This window comes from Mirounga angustirostris, unplaced genomic scaffold, assembly GCF_029215605.1.
Source record: "Mirounga angustirostris isolate CCGP_5_RB_7025 unplaced genomic scaffold, mMirAng1.0.hap1 SCAF_8, whole genome shotgun sequence".
Taxonomy (NCBI): Eukaryota; Metazoa; Chordata; class Mammalia; order Carnivora; family Phocidae; genus Mirounga; species Mirounga angustirostris.
The window spans coordinates 9,840,989-9,854,171 of record NW_026991716.1 but is presented as its reverse complement, the minus strand read 5'-3'; the positions used below and the strand labels follow the sequence as shown (position 1 = coordinate 9,854,171).

The 13,183-nt window shown below is 35.8% G+C and overlaps 1 long non-coding RNA gene across 1 annotated transcript in view; it reads left to right on the top strand.

Moving 5' to 3' along the window:
- Positions 1-13,183, top strand: part of LOC123837417 (uncharacterized) — a 256,394-nt gene that overhangs the window by 80,140 nt on the left and 163,071 nt on the right. The gene's annotated exons all lie outside the window — the stretch shown is intronic.

The window sequence follows — 13,183 nt, the reverse complement described above, 5'->3', positions numbered from 1 at the left end:
GTTGAAAAAAAATTCATCTCCAAATGCTAAAATAAAATAGATACGTATGCCATATACTTCTTTAGCTCCAATTCAGAGAACTGTTGGAACTACCTCTTAGGGCTGTGACTATCCAAATCACGTATACTTTAGGATCAATCTCTTTGAATGATCTTCTGCCATGTTTGTATCATACAAATAATTCGATGTCTACGGTATTTTAAAACTTGGCAACCTAGAGTGTCCGTTTCATCTTTGAAATACCAGATTCTTTGAAAGGTTGACTTCAAATACTGTGACCCATCAGAGCAAAAAATTAAAGGTCAAAGGCTACCACCCATGCAAACTCTTGGTAACAGATTTATAGGGCTTGGTGGGCCTTCTTTCTTCATTTTCTTCCTCTTTCTTATTTTGGATGGGGAAGGGAAGATGAAGGAATTTCACCAAGCTAAAATTCGATGGTTTCCTCAAACCCTTTTTCTAGAACTGTTTAGTGGTATTTGGAATCTCCCCTCCATGAAACTGCAGACAAGATTTATTGCACACATCCATACGGAATGTCACCTGTGCACCAAGCCAGGGGCTGAGGTTAGATACATAAACAACTTGTTGGTGCTTCCTGTCCTTTCAGAGCACTGGCTGAACAGATCACAGTCTTGAGCAGTTGACCATGGTGTTGTCTAGTCCTAGAATAATCTCTTTATGGATCATCTTCTCTTCTTAGGAGGTAATGTGGCTTAGTGCAAAGACATGAGCTCTGGAGTCAGAGTTGTGTTTGAATTTTGACATGCTCCTTGCTTTTCTGAGCTTTACTTTTTTCGTCTGTAAGATGGAACTTGCAGGCTTGCTGTGAGGAATAACATCATGTTGGGATGCTGGCAGGGTGGTTTGTAGGCCTCCTTTTAAATAACTGAATTATGGCCTTTGTTAGTATACTCCATTCATTATATGCTATATACTTATATATGTACCTAAAATCAGGCAATGGAGGTCTTCATTGTGCTTTCAATTGACTCACAGGGAAAAGAGGGAGAGTGAATTTTTATTATAAGGTACTTACAATTTAAATCTTACTTTCATCGTGTTTTAATCTTCAGAGTAATCATGAGAGGTGGATACCATTAAACCTATTTTAAGGATGGGGAATTAAGTCTTGGAAAGGTTAAGTCCTGTCCAAGGATAATATCTTTGGAGGATTTTCCATCTTGGTTGTATTATATAAATTTGAAAGCTTCATATTCTGGCATTTCTACTTTGGCTTTGAAATACTGGATCTTCTGAAAGGTTGTCTTCAAATACTTGTTCCATTCAGGATTCTGTACTATTCAAGAACACAATTAAACATGAACAGTCTATCCTAGGGAAACAGAGTCTACGAAAGAGGCCTGGTGCTGCTTTATGGTTACTACTAAGCATTAAGCTCTTAGAAAGCTGAAGATTTTCAGCTTGATTCAAGGGCTGGCTCTCTTGGGAATGAGTTCAATAAGAGCAAAAGATAACTTACCATGAGAAACTTATTCAAGATTCTGACTTCAATGGAATCTCTCTCTCTTTTTTATATAAGTATAAAATCCAGAGAAAAATGTTGCATAGTATATGAATGGCTACTATTTTTGTGAATTTACTAAAGGGGCAGATACAGAGCTTAGCACTTTACAGGAGTAGCTCGCCTCCCTCCTGCCCCACCCCTTCCTTCTCCCTTTCCTTCCATTTCTTTCTCTCCTCTCTCCCTTTCTCTTTCTCCCTTCCTTCCCTTCCCCTCTTTCTTGATTATTTGGGAGGGGCTGTGTGCCTCACATACTTTCCACCCTTTCTGTAATCAAACCCCACTTTCTGATTATAGAGGGGGGGCATTTGATCTGGATTAGGCCATATCTCTCAACTAGGAATTTAAGTATTACGTGTAGAGACCAGGGACAAAGCCAACGGGAATTGAGTCATATAATGGATGGACCTCAGCTGGGTAGTCCATGGAAAGGCTCCTGCTACTGACCCCTGGGCCCATGGTTTTTGTCCATGGTTTTTGCACCTCTTCCATAATCTGGTGAGCTGTCTCAGTATCTTTCCAATACATTGTTTCACTTCAATTACCCAGAGTTAATGTTGTTTAAAACCAGAACCTTAACTGACTAGACATATATGAGCTACCTTAATCTTCACATCTATCTACATAGTAGGTGTTATTCTTCACATTTTACAGATGAGAAATTGAAGCTTCCTGATGATAAAGCTTTGATCAAGATCATACTGTTAGGAAGAGGCTGAGTTGGTGTTCAAATTCAGTTCTACCCTACTATGAAAGCCAATATTATACTTACTATGCTTTAGTGGTTTAAAATTTAAAGGAAAACGAATAGCTGGAATAAAATATTTGCAGTGTTTGAGACAATCCACCATGCTTAATAGCTTTAAATTATAAAGAATTCTTAAGATTAGAAAAAAAATTTGACATACTAATGGAAAAACTGGGCAAAGGATGTGAATACCATTTTTTAAAAGAATTAGTAACAATGTGTCATACATATAAAAATGTTTGACCTCATCAATACAAAAAAATGAAAAAACAGTGGTGCACCATTTTCAACTTCCTTATTGATTAAAAAAATATAAAATTAAGTTTGAGCAAAAGATTGGTGAAAATTTGTTTCTACAGGTCTGTGCAAACTTTAGTGAGAGAAGTTTGTTCAAATACATTTAGAATCTCAAATTTGCTCAAGACCTTTGATTTAGCCATTCTAAGAAAATAATCAGGGATATAGAGAAAGATTTATGTACCATGGTATTTTCATAATGATATTTCTAATAGCAAAAATAAGTAAACTAAGTGTCTAATGATCTGGAAATGGGAATAATTGGGAAGAATGTTAAAAAAGCAGGAGGTCCCAATATTCTCTCACTTAACAATTGTTTATTGAGCAGCAACAATGTGCAAGGCACTGTTAGAGGTATTGGAGAGACTGCAGTGAGCAATATAAAGTCTCTGCTCTCATAAAATTCCATTCTCGTGGGGAAGATGACAAACAGATACATGTATGATTATGACCAATATTATGGATAAATATAAAATAGAGTTAAGGGGATAGAAATTGATTCAAAGCAGGGAGCACATGTTTCAAGATCTGAATGGAGTGCAAGATTAAGCTATGCAAAGATATGGAGTATATCCATGAACAGTTGCCATAATACGGGGTAACAAATCACTGCAAAACTCAGTGGTTTAAGATAAAATAATTCTCTCCACATAATTTATTCTTTCTGAGGTAGGTAGACAGGGTTTAGCTGATTCAGTCTGAGCTTGTCTGGGCTTGGCACCAACTTGAAAATTATGCTCAGGTCTGTGTCATGTGAGTCTCATCCTTCTTGGACAAGCAGGTTAGTTGGAGCATGTTCTCCTCATGATGACGACAGGGACAAGAGGACAAGCCCTGTCATACAAGCATATTGTAAACCATTCTTTGTGTCATGTTCACTGACATTCTATTGCAAATTCCTAAGCAAATCACACTGACAAGCCTGATCTCAATGACAAAGGGAAACCTATCCCATCCAGAGTAGAAGTAGTAGGTGAATGAATATGTGATGAACAGTAATTCAAACAATCCTATGAGAGGAGAGCATCCCAGGAAGAAAGAAGAAGAGCTTGTGCAAAGGTCCTGTGCTGGAAGTAAGCTTAGTACCACAAGAAGGCTAGTGAGGTTTAAGTAGAATAGGCAGGAGAGTGGGAGAAGAGGCATGTAGGCCTAGATCATATGTCTCAGGGCAAAGGTTAGGTAGAAAGTTTAGATTTTATAGGAGGGTATTAGACAACCATTGGAGGCTTTCAGCAAATGACAATCTAATTTACATGTGAGAACATGACCCTAATTTTATTTTTATCTTTAAAGATTTTTATTTTAAAAAAATTATTTTTTAAGTAAGTTCTATGCCCAATGTGGGACATAAACCCATGACTCCAAGATCAAGTCATGAGCTCTACTGACAGCCAGCCAGGTGCCCCGAGCCTAATTTTATGTAAAAAGATACATGTCTGCATGGAGAAAAGACTGAAAAAAAAAGACAGATGTAAACAGTGGCTTTATCTCAGCAGTATAATTATATACAATTTCATATATGCATTATTATAGTTTCCAAATTTGGGAATAATCATGAATTTATTTTTCAAACAGTAAAACTGTGATCTTAAAAAGGTCTCTATAGAAAATTAATTAGCAAGATACATCAGTGGACTAGTAAGCCCCTTTCAGCCCTAATTTCTTTGTTCCCTATACTTTGAAGTACTGATGACTTAAAGACAAATTAAAGCTGGTCAGGTTTTGGTTCTATCTTTATCCATATCCGTGTGTGTGTGTATGTATATGTACACACATATAAAGCTGAGTATGTCTTTCATTTTACTGTAAAACATTTCACATATATAAGAAAGCATAAACACTAATATATTTACCACTCAGCTCATTCATATAATAATTTTCTTTATTTGCTTCAGATTTATCTTCATCTCTTCCTTTTTCCATCCTCTCTCCATTACGAGTTAAAATCTTTTTTTTTTTTTTAAAGATTTTATTTATTTATTTGAGAGAGAATGAGAGAGAGCACATGAGAGGGGGGAGGGTCAGAGCGAGAAGCAGACTCCCTGCCGAGCAGGGAGCCCGATGCGGGACTCGATGCGGGACTCGATCCAGGGACTCCGGGATCATGACCTGAGCCGAAGGCAGTCGCTTAACCAACTGAGCCACCCAGGCGCCCCATGAGTTAAAATCTTAACAGATGTAATTGAAACCCCTGTAACTAATTTGATCCCATTCCTCTTCTGCCATCTGCAGAGGTAACAAGTATCCTGAGTTTGAAGTTTTAATTTTGGTGATTATTTTATACTTCTATATGTATCTTTAAGCAGTTTACAATATTGCTTTTGTGGTTTCTACTCCATATCTTTAAATGATGCATTCTTTGCTTTTCTAGCTTCTCACTCAATATGCATTCATATACATCCTCCAGTGCGTATATACTGCTATAGAGTATTCCACTATATAAAATTACAATTTATTGATTCTCTTGTTGATGGATCTTTAATCTGTTTCTATTTTTTCCTCAAATGATGCAGGAATAAACATTCTTGTACATGTCTTCTTTTGAGAGTTTCTCTGTAGGATATGTACTTAGATGTGGCATCACTGAGTGGCAGAAGTCTTTTTTTTTTTCTTTTAACTGAGCTATATACTTCACATACCAAAAGATGCATCTACTTAAAATGTATACTTCAGTGGTTTTTAGTATATTCACAGAGTGTGCAACCATCACCACAATCTAATTTTAGAACATTTTGGTCACACCACAAAGAAACACATTACCCACTGGCGGCCATTGTCCATTCTCCCATCCCTACAGCCTAGTACCTACTAACCTACTTTGGGTCTCTGTGGATTTATCTGTTTGGAAACTTCAAATAAGTGGAACAGTATAATATGTGGCCTTTTGTGTCTGGCTTCTTTCACTTAGCATAGTGTTTTCAAGGTTCATCCATGGTAGAGCATACAGCAGTGTTTCACTTCTTCTACGGCTGAATAATATTTTGGATGTATATATCACAGTTTATTTATCCATTCATCAGCTGGTGGACATTTAGAATCTTTCCACTTTTTGGCTATTACGAATACTGCTGTGAACATCCATGTACAAATTTTTGTGTGTTTTCAGTTCTCTTGGGTATATACCTAAGAGTGGAATTGCTGGGTCATATAGTAAATCCATGTTTAAATTTTTGAGATGCTGCTGAACTGTTTTCCAAAGTGGCTGCAACATTTTGTATTCCCACCGGCAGTGTATGAGGGATCCAATTCCTTCACATTCTCCCTAACACTTGTTATGTTGTCTGTCTTAATTATAGCCATCCTAGTGACTGTGAAGTGATATCTCATTGAGGTATTGATTTGTATTTCCCTAATAACTAATGATATTAAGCATCTTTTCATGTGATCATTGGCCATTTTAAAATAGTTTTTTTTTTTTTTTTTAAAGATTTTATTTATTTATTTGAGACAGAGAGAATGAGAGACAGAGAGCATGAGAGGGAGGAGGGTCAGAGGGAGAAGCAGACCCCCCCGCTGAGCAGGGAGCCCGATGCGGGACCCGATCCTGGGACTCCAGGATCATGACCTGAGCCGAAGGCAGTCGCTTAACCAACTGAGCCACCCAGGCGCCCTTTTTTTTTTTTTTTTTTTAAAGAAGTGTCTATACAAAATTTTGGCCCCCATAATAGTGGATTTCCCTTTTATTGAGTTTTAAGGGTTTTTGTGTATTCTGGATATTAGTCCCTTATCAGATACATCACTTGCACATATTTTTTCCTACTCAGTGGGTTGCATTCACTTTCTTGATAGGGTCATTGGAAACACAACAATTTTAAATTTTAAGCACAATTTCCTGTTGTTTTTGCCTAAGCATTTGGTGCCATATCTCAGAAACCATTGACCCAAGGTCGTGAAGTTTTATGTCTATGTTTTCCTCTTACAACTTATTGTTTTAGCCTTTACAGTTAGGTTTTTGATGCGTTCTGAGTTCATTTGGTCTGTGGTGTGAAGGATGGACCTAACTTCATTCTTTTAATATGATATCCAGTTGTTCCAGCTCTGTTAGGTAGTAAGACTAATTCTTTCTCCATTGAATTATCTTGGCATTCTTGTTAAAAACCAACTGATCATAAGTGCATGGGTTTGTTTCTGGACACTCCATTGTATTGCATTGATCTGTATATTTTATCTTTATGCCAATACCAAGCAGTCTTGATTAATATAGCTTTGTGTATGTTTTCAAATCAATAATCTTGAGTGTTCTAACTTTGTGATTGTTTTTTCAAGATTCTTTTGGTTATTTTGGGTCTCTTCCATTTTCAGTGAATTTTAAGATATGCTTGTCAACTTGTACAAAAACAGCTGGGGCTTTGATAAGTATTGAATCTGTAGATTTGAGTTGGGGAGTGTTACCTACTATCTTAAAATAAGTCCTTAAGTTAATGAAATCAGGATATCATTTTATAGATCCTCCTTAATTAATTTCAGTGATGTTTTGTAGTTTTCAGTGTACAAATCTTGCACTTCTTTTGTTAAATCTGTTCCTAAGTACTATTTTTTTGCCATTGTAAATAGATTTTTAAAATTTTCATTTTCAAATTTTCATGGCTAACATGTAGATATACAATTGATTTGTATACTGACCTTGTATCCTGTAAACTTGCTAAACTAGTTTACTAGTTTCAGTAGTTTTTTTTGTGTGTGTGTGTTTGTAGGTGGTAACTTATTTTCTGTATACAAGAGTATGTCATCTGCAAATAGATACAATTTTCCTTTTCCTTTTCAATTTTCATGCCTTTCATTTTCTTGCCTAATTAGCATGGTTAGAAGCTCTAGTACAGTGTTGAACAGAAGTGGCAAGAGTAGACATCTTTGTTTTGCTCTTGATCTTTCAAGCTTTTAGTTTTATCCTAAATGTGATGTTAACTGTGGGCTTTCCATTTTGTTAGTTTGAGGGAGTTACCTTCTATTCCTAGTTTGTTGAATGTTTTTGTCATATAAGGGTTTTGGAATCCAGTGATTTTTCTGCATATATTGAGATGATCTTGTGGCTTTTTCATTAAGTAATCTCTATGCCCAACATGGGGCTCAGACTCACAACCCCAAGATCAAGGGCCTTGTGGCTTTTTACCCTTTATTCTACTAATAATGATGAATACATATTTGTGCATTTTCCAAAGTTTCCTTCTATTTCTAATTCCATTTCGTTGTGGCCTGAGAACATACTTCATATGAGTTCAGCCCTTTAAATTTTTGAGACTTGCTTCATGGGCTAACATATAGTCCATTCTGGTGACTGTTCCGCATGTACTTGAGAAGAATGTGTATACTTCTCTTGTTGGGTGGTATGTTCTATAGATACATATTAGGTATTGTTGGTTTATGGTGTTGTTCAAATACTTGTTGATCTTCTGTCTAGTTGTTCCATCCATTATTAAAAATGAAGTATCAAAGTCTCCAACCATTATTATTGAATTGTATATTTCTCCCCTTAATTTTCAGGTTTTACTTCATGTATTTTGGGGTCCTGTTATAATTGTTGTATCCTCTTGATTGATTTATCCATTTATCATCATACAATATCCTTCCTTGTCTCTAGTTACAATTTTTATCTTCAAGTCTGTTTTGTCTGATACTAATACAGCCACTCCAACTCCCTTCAGCTATGGTTTTCACAGTTAACTTTTCCTGTCTTTTTACTTCCTATGTATTTGTGTGTTGAATCAAAAACGTATGATTTGTAGACAACATATAGTTCATATTTTCTGTTTTTATCCATTTCGACCATCTCTACCTTGATTACAGTGTTTAGTCCACATACATTTAATGTAATACTGATAAAGTAGGACTTATGCCTGCCACTTTGCTATTTATTTTTTAATTTATTTTTGGGTTATTTTTAATGGTTGCATTAGAGACTATAATTGACATCTTAATTCATAACAATCTCAATTAATAGAGATAATTACAAGAATATCCAAAATCTTTGTTTCTATGTAATTCCATTTTCTCCTTCCTTTTGGGGCTAATGGTGTCACACAAATTATATCCTTATACATTCTGTACCCACCAATATAAATTTTTAATTATTGCTGTATACAGTTGTCTTTTAAGTTAGGAGAAAAAAGTTACAAGCAAAAAAATACATTCATGCTATCTTTTACATTTATCTATGGAGTTACATTTATTTCTTTATATCTTCATTTCTTTACGTGGACTTGAGCTCTATTCAGTATCCTTTCATTTCAACTTAAAGGACTCACTTCAGCATGTCTTGTAGGGTATGTCTGCTAGTGACAAATTCTTTCAGTTTTTGTTTATCTAGAAATGTCCTCCTTTCTTTTTTATTTTTACAGGATAGTTTGGATATTAGGCTTTTATCCTTTTGGCAGGCTGGTAGTCTTTCTCTCTGAATTTTGAATAAGCCATCCTGGTGTTTTCTGTGTTTTCTGATGAGAACTCACTGAGTCTTACTGAGGACCCTTCACACATGATGAGTTACATCTCTCTCGCTACTTTCAAGAAGTCTTTGACTTCTGCCAGTTTGATTATGATGTGTAGTGTGGATCTCTTTGAGTTTATCTTGAAAGCTTTTTAAAGCTTTCAAAGAAATGTAGAGGGGTGCCTGGCTGGCTCAGTCAGTAGAGCGTGCGACTCTTGATCTCAGGGCTGTGAGTTCGAGCCCCACATTGGGTGTAGAGATTATTTTACTCAAAAATAAAATTATTTTTTTTCTCAAATAGTAAATAAAATAAATAAAAAATAAAATCTTAAAAAAATGTAGCTTGTTTTTTTAAAAATCAAATTTTGGAAGTTTTCTGCCATTATTTCTTCAAATATTCTTTCTACCTCTGTCTCTCCTTTTGTGACTCCCATTATGTGTATTGGTATGCTTAATTGGTGTCCCACAGGTCTTTGAGGTTCCATTTATTTTCTTTATTTTCTCTTTGTGTTCTTTAGGCTGGATGATCTCAACTGACCTATCATTACATTTGCTTATTCTTTCTTCTGCATGCTCAAAATACACTGTTGGGTCCCTCTAGTGAAATTTTCATTTCAGTTATTATACTTGTCAACTCCTGAATTTCTATTTGGTTCTTTTTGAGAATTTCCATTCTTTTATTGACATTCTTTTTTTGTAAGATATTGTTCTCATACTTTACATGAATTATTTAGACATTGTTTCATTTATTTGGACATACCTAAAATAGCTGTTTTAAAATCTTTGTATAGTAAGTCCACTGTTGGGTTTTCTCAGAAACAGTTTCTATTGACTACATTTTCCCTTTATGTAGACCATACTTTTCTGTGTCTTCAGCTGTCAAGTAATTTTTTGTTGAAAACTGGACACTTAAAATGATATAATGTGGCACTTCTAGCAATTAGATTCTCTCCCCTCTTGAGAGTTTGTTGTTGTTGTTGTTATTTGTTTTTATTGTTGTTGGTGGTGTTTAATGACTTTTTTGAAGTATTTCTGTAAACTCTGACACAATCAGAAAAAGCCCATGGAAATTTGGTCAAGGAAGTCCATTATTTAAAGAGTGTGTAGAGGAGGAGTACCCAGGAAAGAAGACCGAAGTATATTGACCAAGAAGTCAAGTTAGAAGAGTGTTAGGTCAAGGAAGCAAAGAAGATGTTTTAATCAGAGGATGTGAATAACAATGTTGTATGTTTTGAGATGTCAAATAAAATAAAAATTAAGAGTCCATTAGAACTGATACCATGGAAGTCATTGAACTGAATACCTTATACAATTATTTGGATGGAATTTAGTGGTCCATGTGAGAGAAGCCAGATTGGAGTGCATAAAGAATTTTGGGATATGAAGATATAGGAATTTTGATTCTTGACAGTCCTTGGAAAACTTTTCCATGAAAGGAGGACAGAGTGTGTTTAGTTAGAATAGGTGAGAAGTACAAAGGAGACTCTGAAAATCTGGAGACTCTTGAACGTGGTTGAATCTAATAGAAAGGGATTAATAAAAAAGGGAACCATACAAGAAAGACATATTTAATAATAAAATGTTCTTTTTTTTTTTTTTTAGATTTATTTATTTATTTGACAGACACAGCAAAAGAGGCACAAGCAAGGGGAGTGGAGAAGGGAGAAGCAGGCTTCCCACGGAGTAGGGAGCCTGATGTAGGGCTCGATCCCAGGACCCTGGGATCATGACCTGAGCCAATGGCAGACACTTAACGACTGAGCCACCCAGGAGCCCCAAATAATAAAATGTTCTTGATTAAACCAAAGAGGATAGAATTTGGAATATGGATGGAAGAATTGATCTTAGATAGGAGGATGAAAGATGAGTATGGTTATGGCTTTTTTGGGCAGCAGAGGGAGTTCTTATTTGATGCTTTCTATATTTTCCAAGAGGTCATCTACAATATGATGGAGGAAAGATTGATTAGAGATACTTGAGAAACTTTGAAATTGAAGTGGAAAATGGGACACTTTGGGGTGAGGGACAGATTTTAGGGGCCAAATGAACTCACTGATGTGAATTTTTGATGATTCCAGTCAGCCTGGTTGAATTCCTCTGTTAATACTTAGCAACTTATAAGGCATTACTGAGTGTGGGATACTTGAATTCATCTATGGTTGAGATTTTGTTAATGTAGTTGCAATTAAAAATATCAGGGCAAGGGTGCCTGGGTGGCTCAGTTAGTTAGGCGACTGCCTTTGGCTCAGGTTGTGATCCTGGAGTCCCTGGATCCAGTCCCTCATTGGGCTCCCTGCTCGGCGGGGAGTCTGCTTCTCCCTCTGACCCTCGCCCCTCTCATGTGCTTTCTCTCTCTCATTCTCTCTCTCTCAAATAAATAAATGAAATCTTTATTAAAAAAATATCAGGGCAAGAAAGTTCCTGAGGATTAGCACAAAAAACAAATACTATATGATCTCACTTATATGTATAATCTAAAAAAGCTGATCTCATGGAAACTCACAGAGTAGAAGGGTAGTTACTAGGGACTGGGGGTGAGGGAAATGGGGAGATGTTGGTCAACGGGTACAAACTTTCAGCTATAAAATGAGTAAATTCTGAGGATCTAATATACAGCAAGGTGATTATAGTTAAAAATACTGAGAGTAGATCTTAAATGTTCTTACTACGCACAGAAAAGTGGTAATTATGTGAGGTGATAGAGATGTTAATTCTCTTGTGGTACTCATTTTGCAATATATGTGTATCAAATCATCATGTTATGCACCTTAAACTTACACAATGTTCTACGTCAATTACATCTCAATAAAGCTGGGGAAAAGATTAGTAAGAGAGTGGTTGAGATTATAAACCACAGAATCTTAGATGAAAACAGAGGGAAATGAAGCCTGGAAGGTGTGGAAAAAGAGAAAGTAGTAAGTGTCCCAGAGGTTTGAGCAGAACTGAGGAATGTGTGTGTTGGGAGTAACTGAGTATGTAGGCTGGAATGACAGTAGTCTGTGGTTAGAGGGTGGCTTATATTAATGAGCAGTGTCAAAGATGGAATAGTTTTGAGTGATGTCAAATATGGGAGAGGTTAACTAAAGTGCCACGGAAGAGGAAATTTCTGAAATCATAAAGTTGGACTGGCCATGAAGATAATAAAGTCATGCAAGATGATTGCAGAATTTAGGGTAAAAAAGATTGAGCCAGTTGCCAAAGAATTCAATAATTGCAGCCCATTTAGTGAAACAAATATTGAAACTTGAGTTTGGGGCCCTGGATTGTACTTTCTCAAACTTCATTCTCGCCTTGATCTACTATGTTTGCCACCTTCAATTATAGTTATTTTTAGAATCTCTTCTTTATCTAAGTTCCTTTAGGTACAAGTATAGTGTCTTAATTATCATTGTGTGACTCAGATTACTTTATGCCAGAATGCAATAATTTTTGTTGGTATAATGAAAAGAAAAAGTAAAAAAAATGTGAGCATTTTGGGAAGTAGGCATCCTTAAATTTTCCTGAGAGCAGTTGTAGATCACAGGGTTCTTTCTCCTCCTCTCTACAGTGTAACAAGTTAGACACCTATTAAAAAAGATTAGAACATCTAGAGACTGGTGAAACCGAAAAAAAGAAACAAGGCTTGCCTATTATATACCTTTGATTACCTGCATCCTCTTTGTCTTTCTACCACCTTTCAGCATTGCAACTCAGAATTTCTTAACATCAAGTATAACTTTGTCAAACCAAATTAGGGTCACTCAGATTTTAAAAGCCTCATTATAGATTCAACTTTGTTCCCTGAAAGCCAAGATGAAATAAGGAGGAAAAATTAAAATCTGTTGTCATCTGGATCTACTATAATGCTTCCATCTTCTGAAGTCCTTTTGATGATTAAGCTTTTTAAGAGTGAAAATTGTTTTCCGTATGGTCTGACTTGTCTGTTTCTTAACATTTTTGCTCATTTAATAGAAGTGTTATTGATGCTTCGTACTTAAGAAAATCCTGAAAATGGAGAATGGTCTAGTATATACAATATTATATATATAAAATATGAAGTCCCACATTATATCATTTGTTAATACTAATTTTCTTAAACTTAGAAACCAGAAACACCAATGCAGGGTGAGGATGGAGTCAATTAAATGCAGAAAAGACAACACATTTAATTCTGTGGCCTGAAGATATAGCAAGGGCTTGATTTCTATTTCCT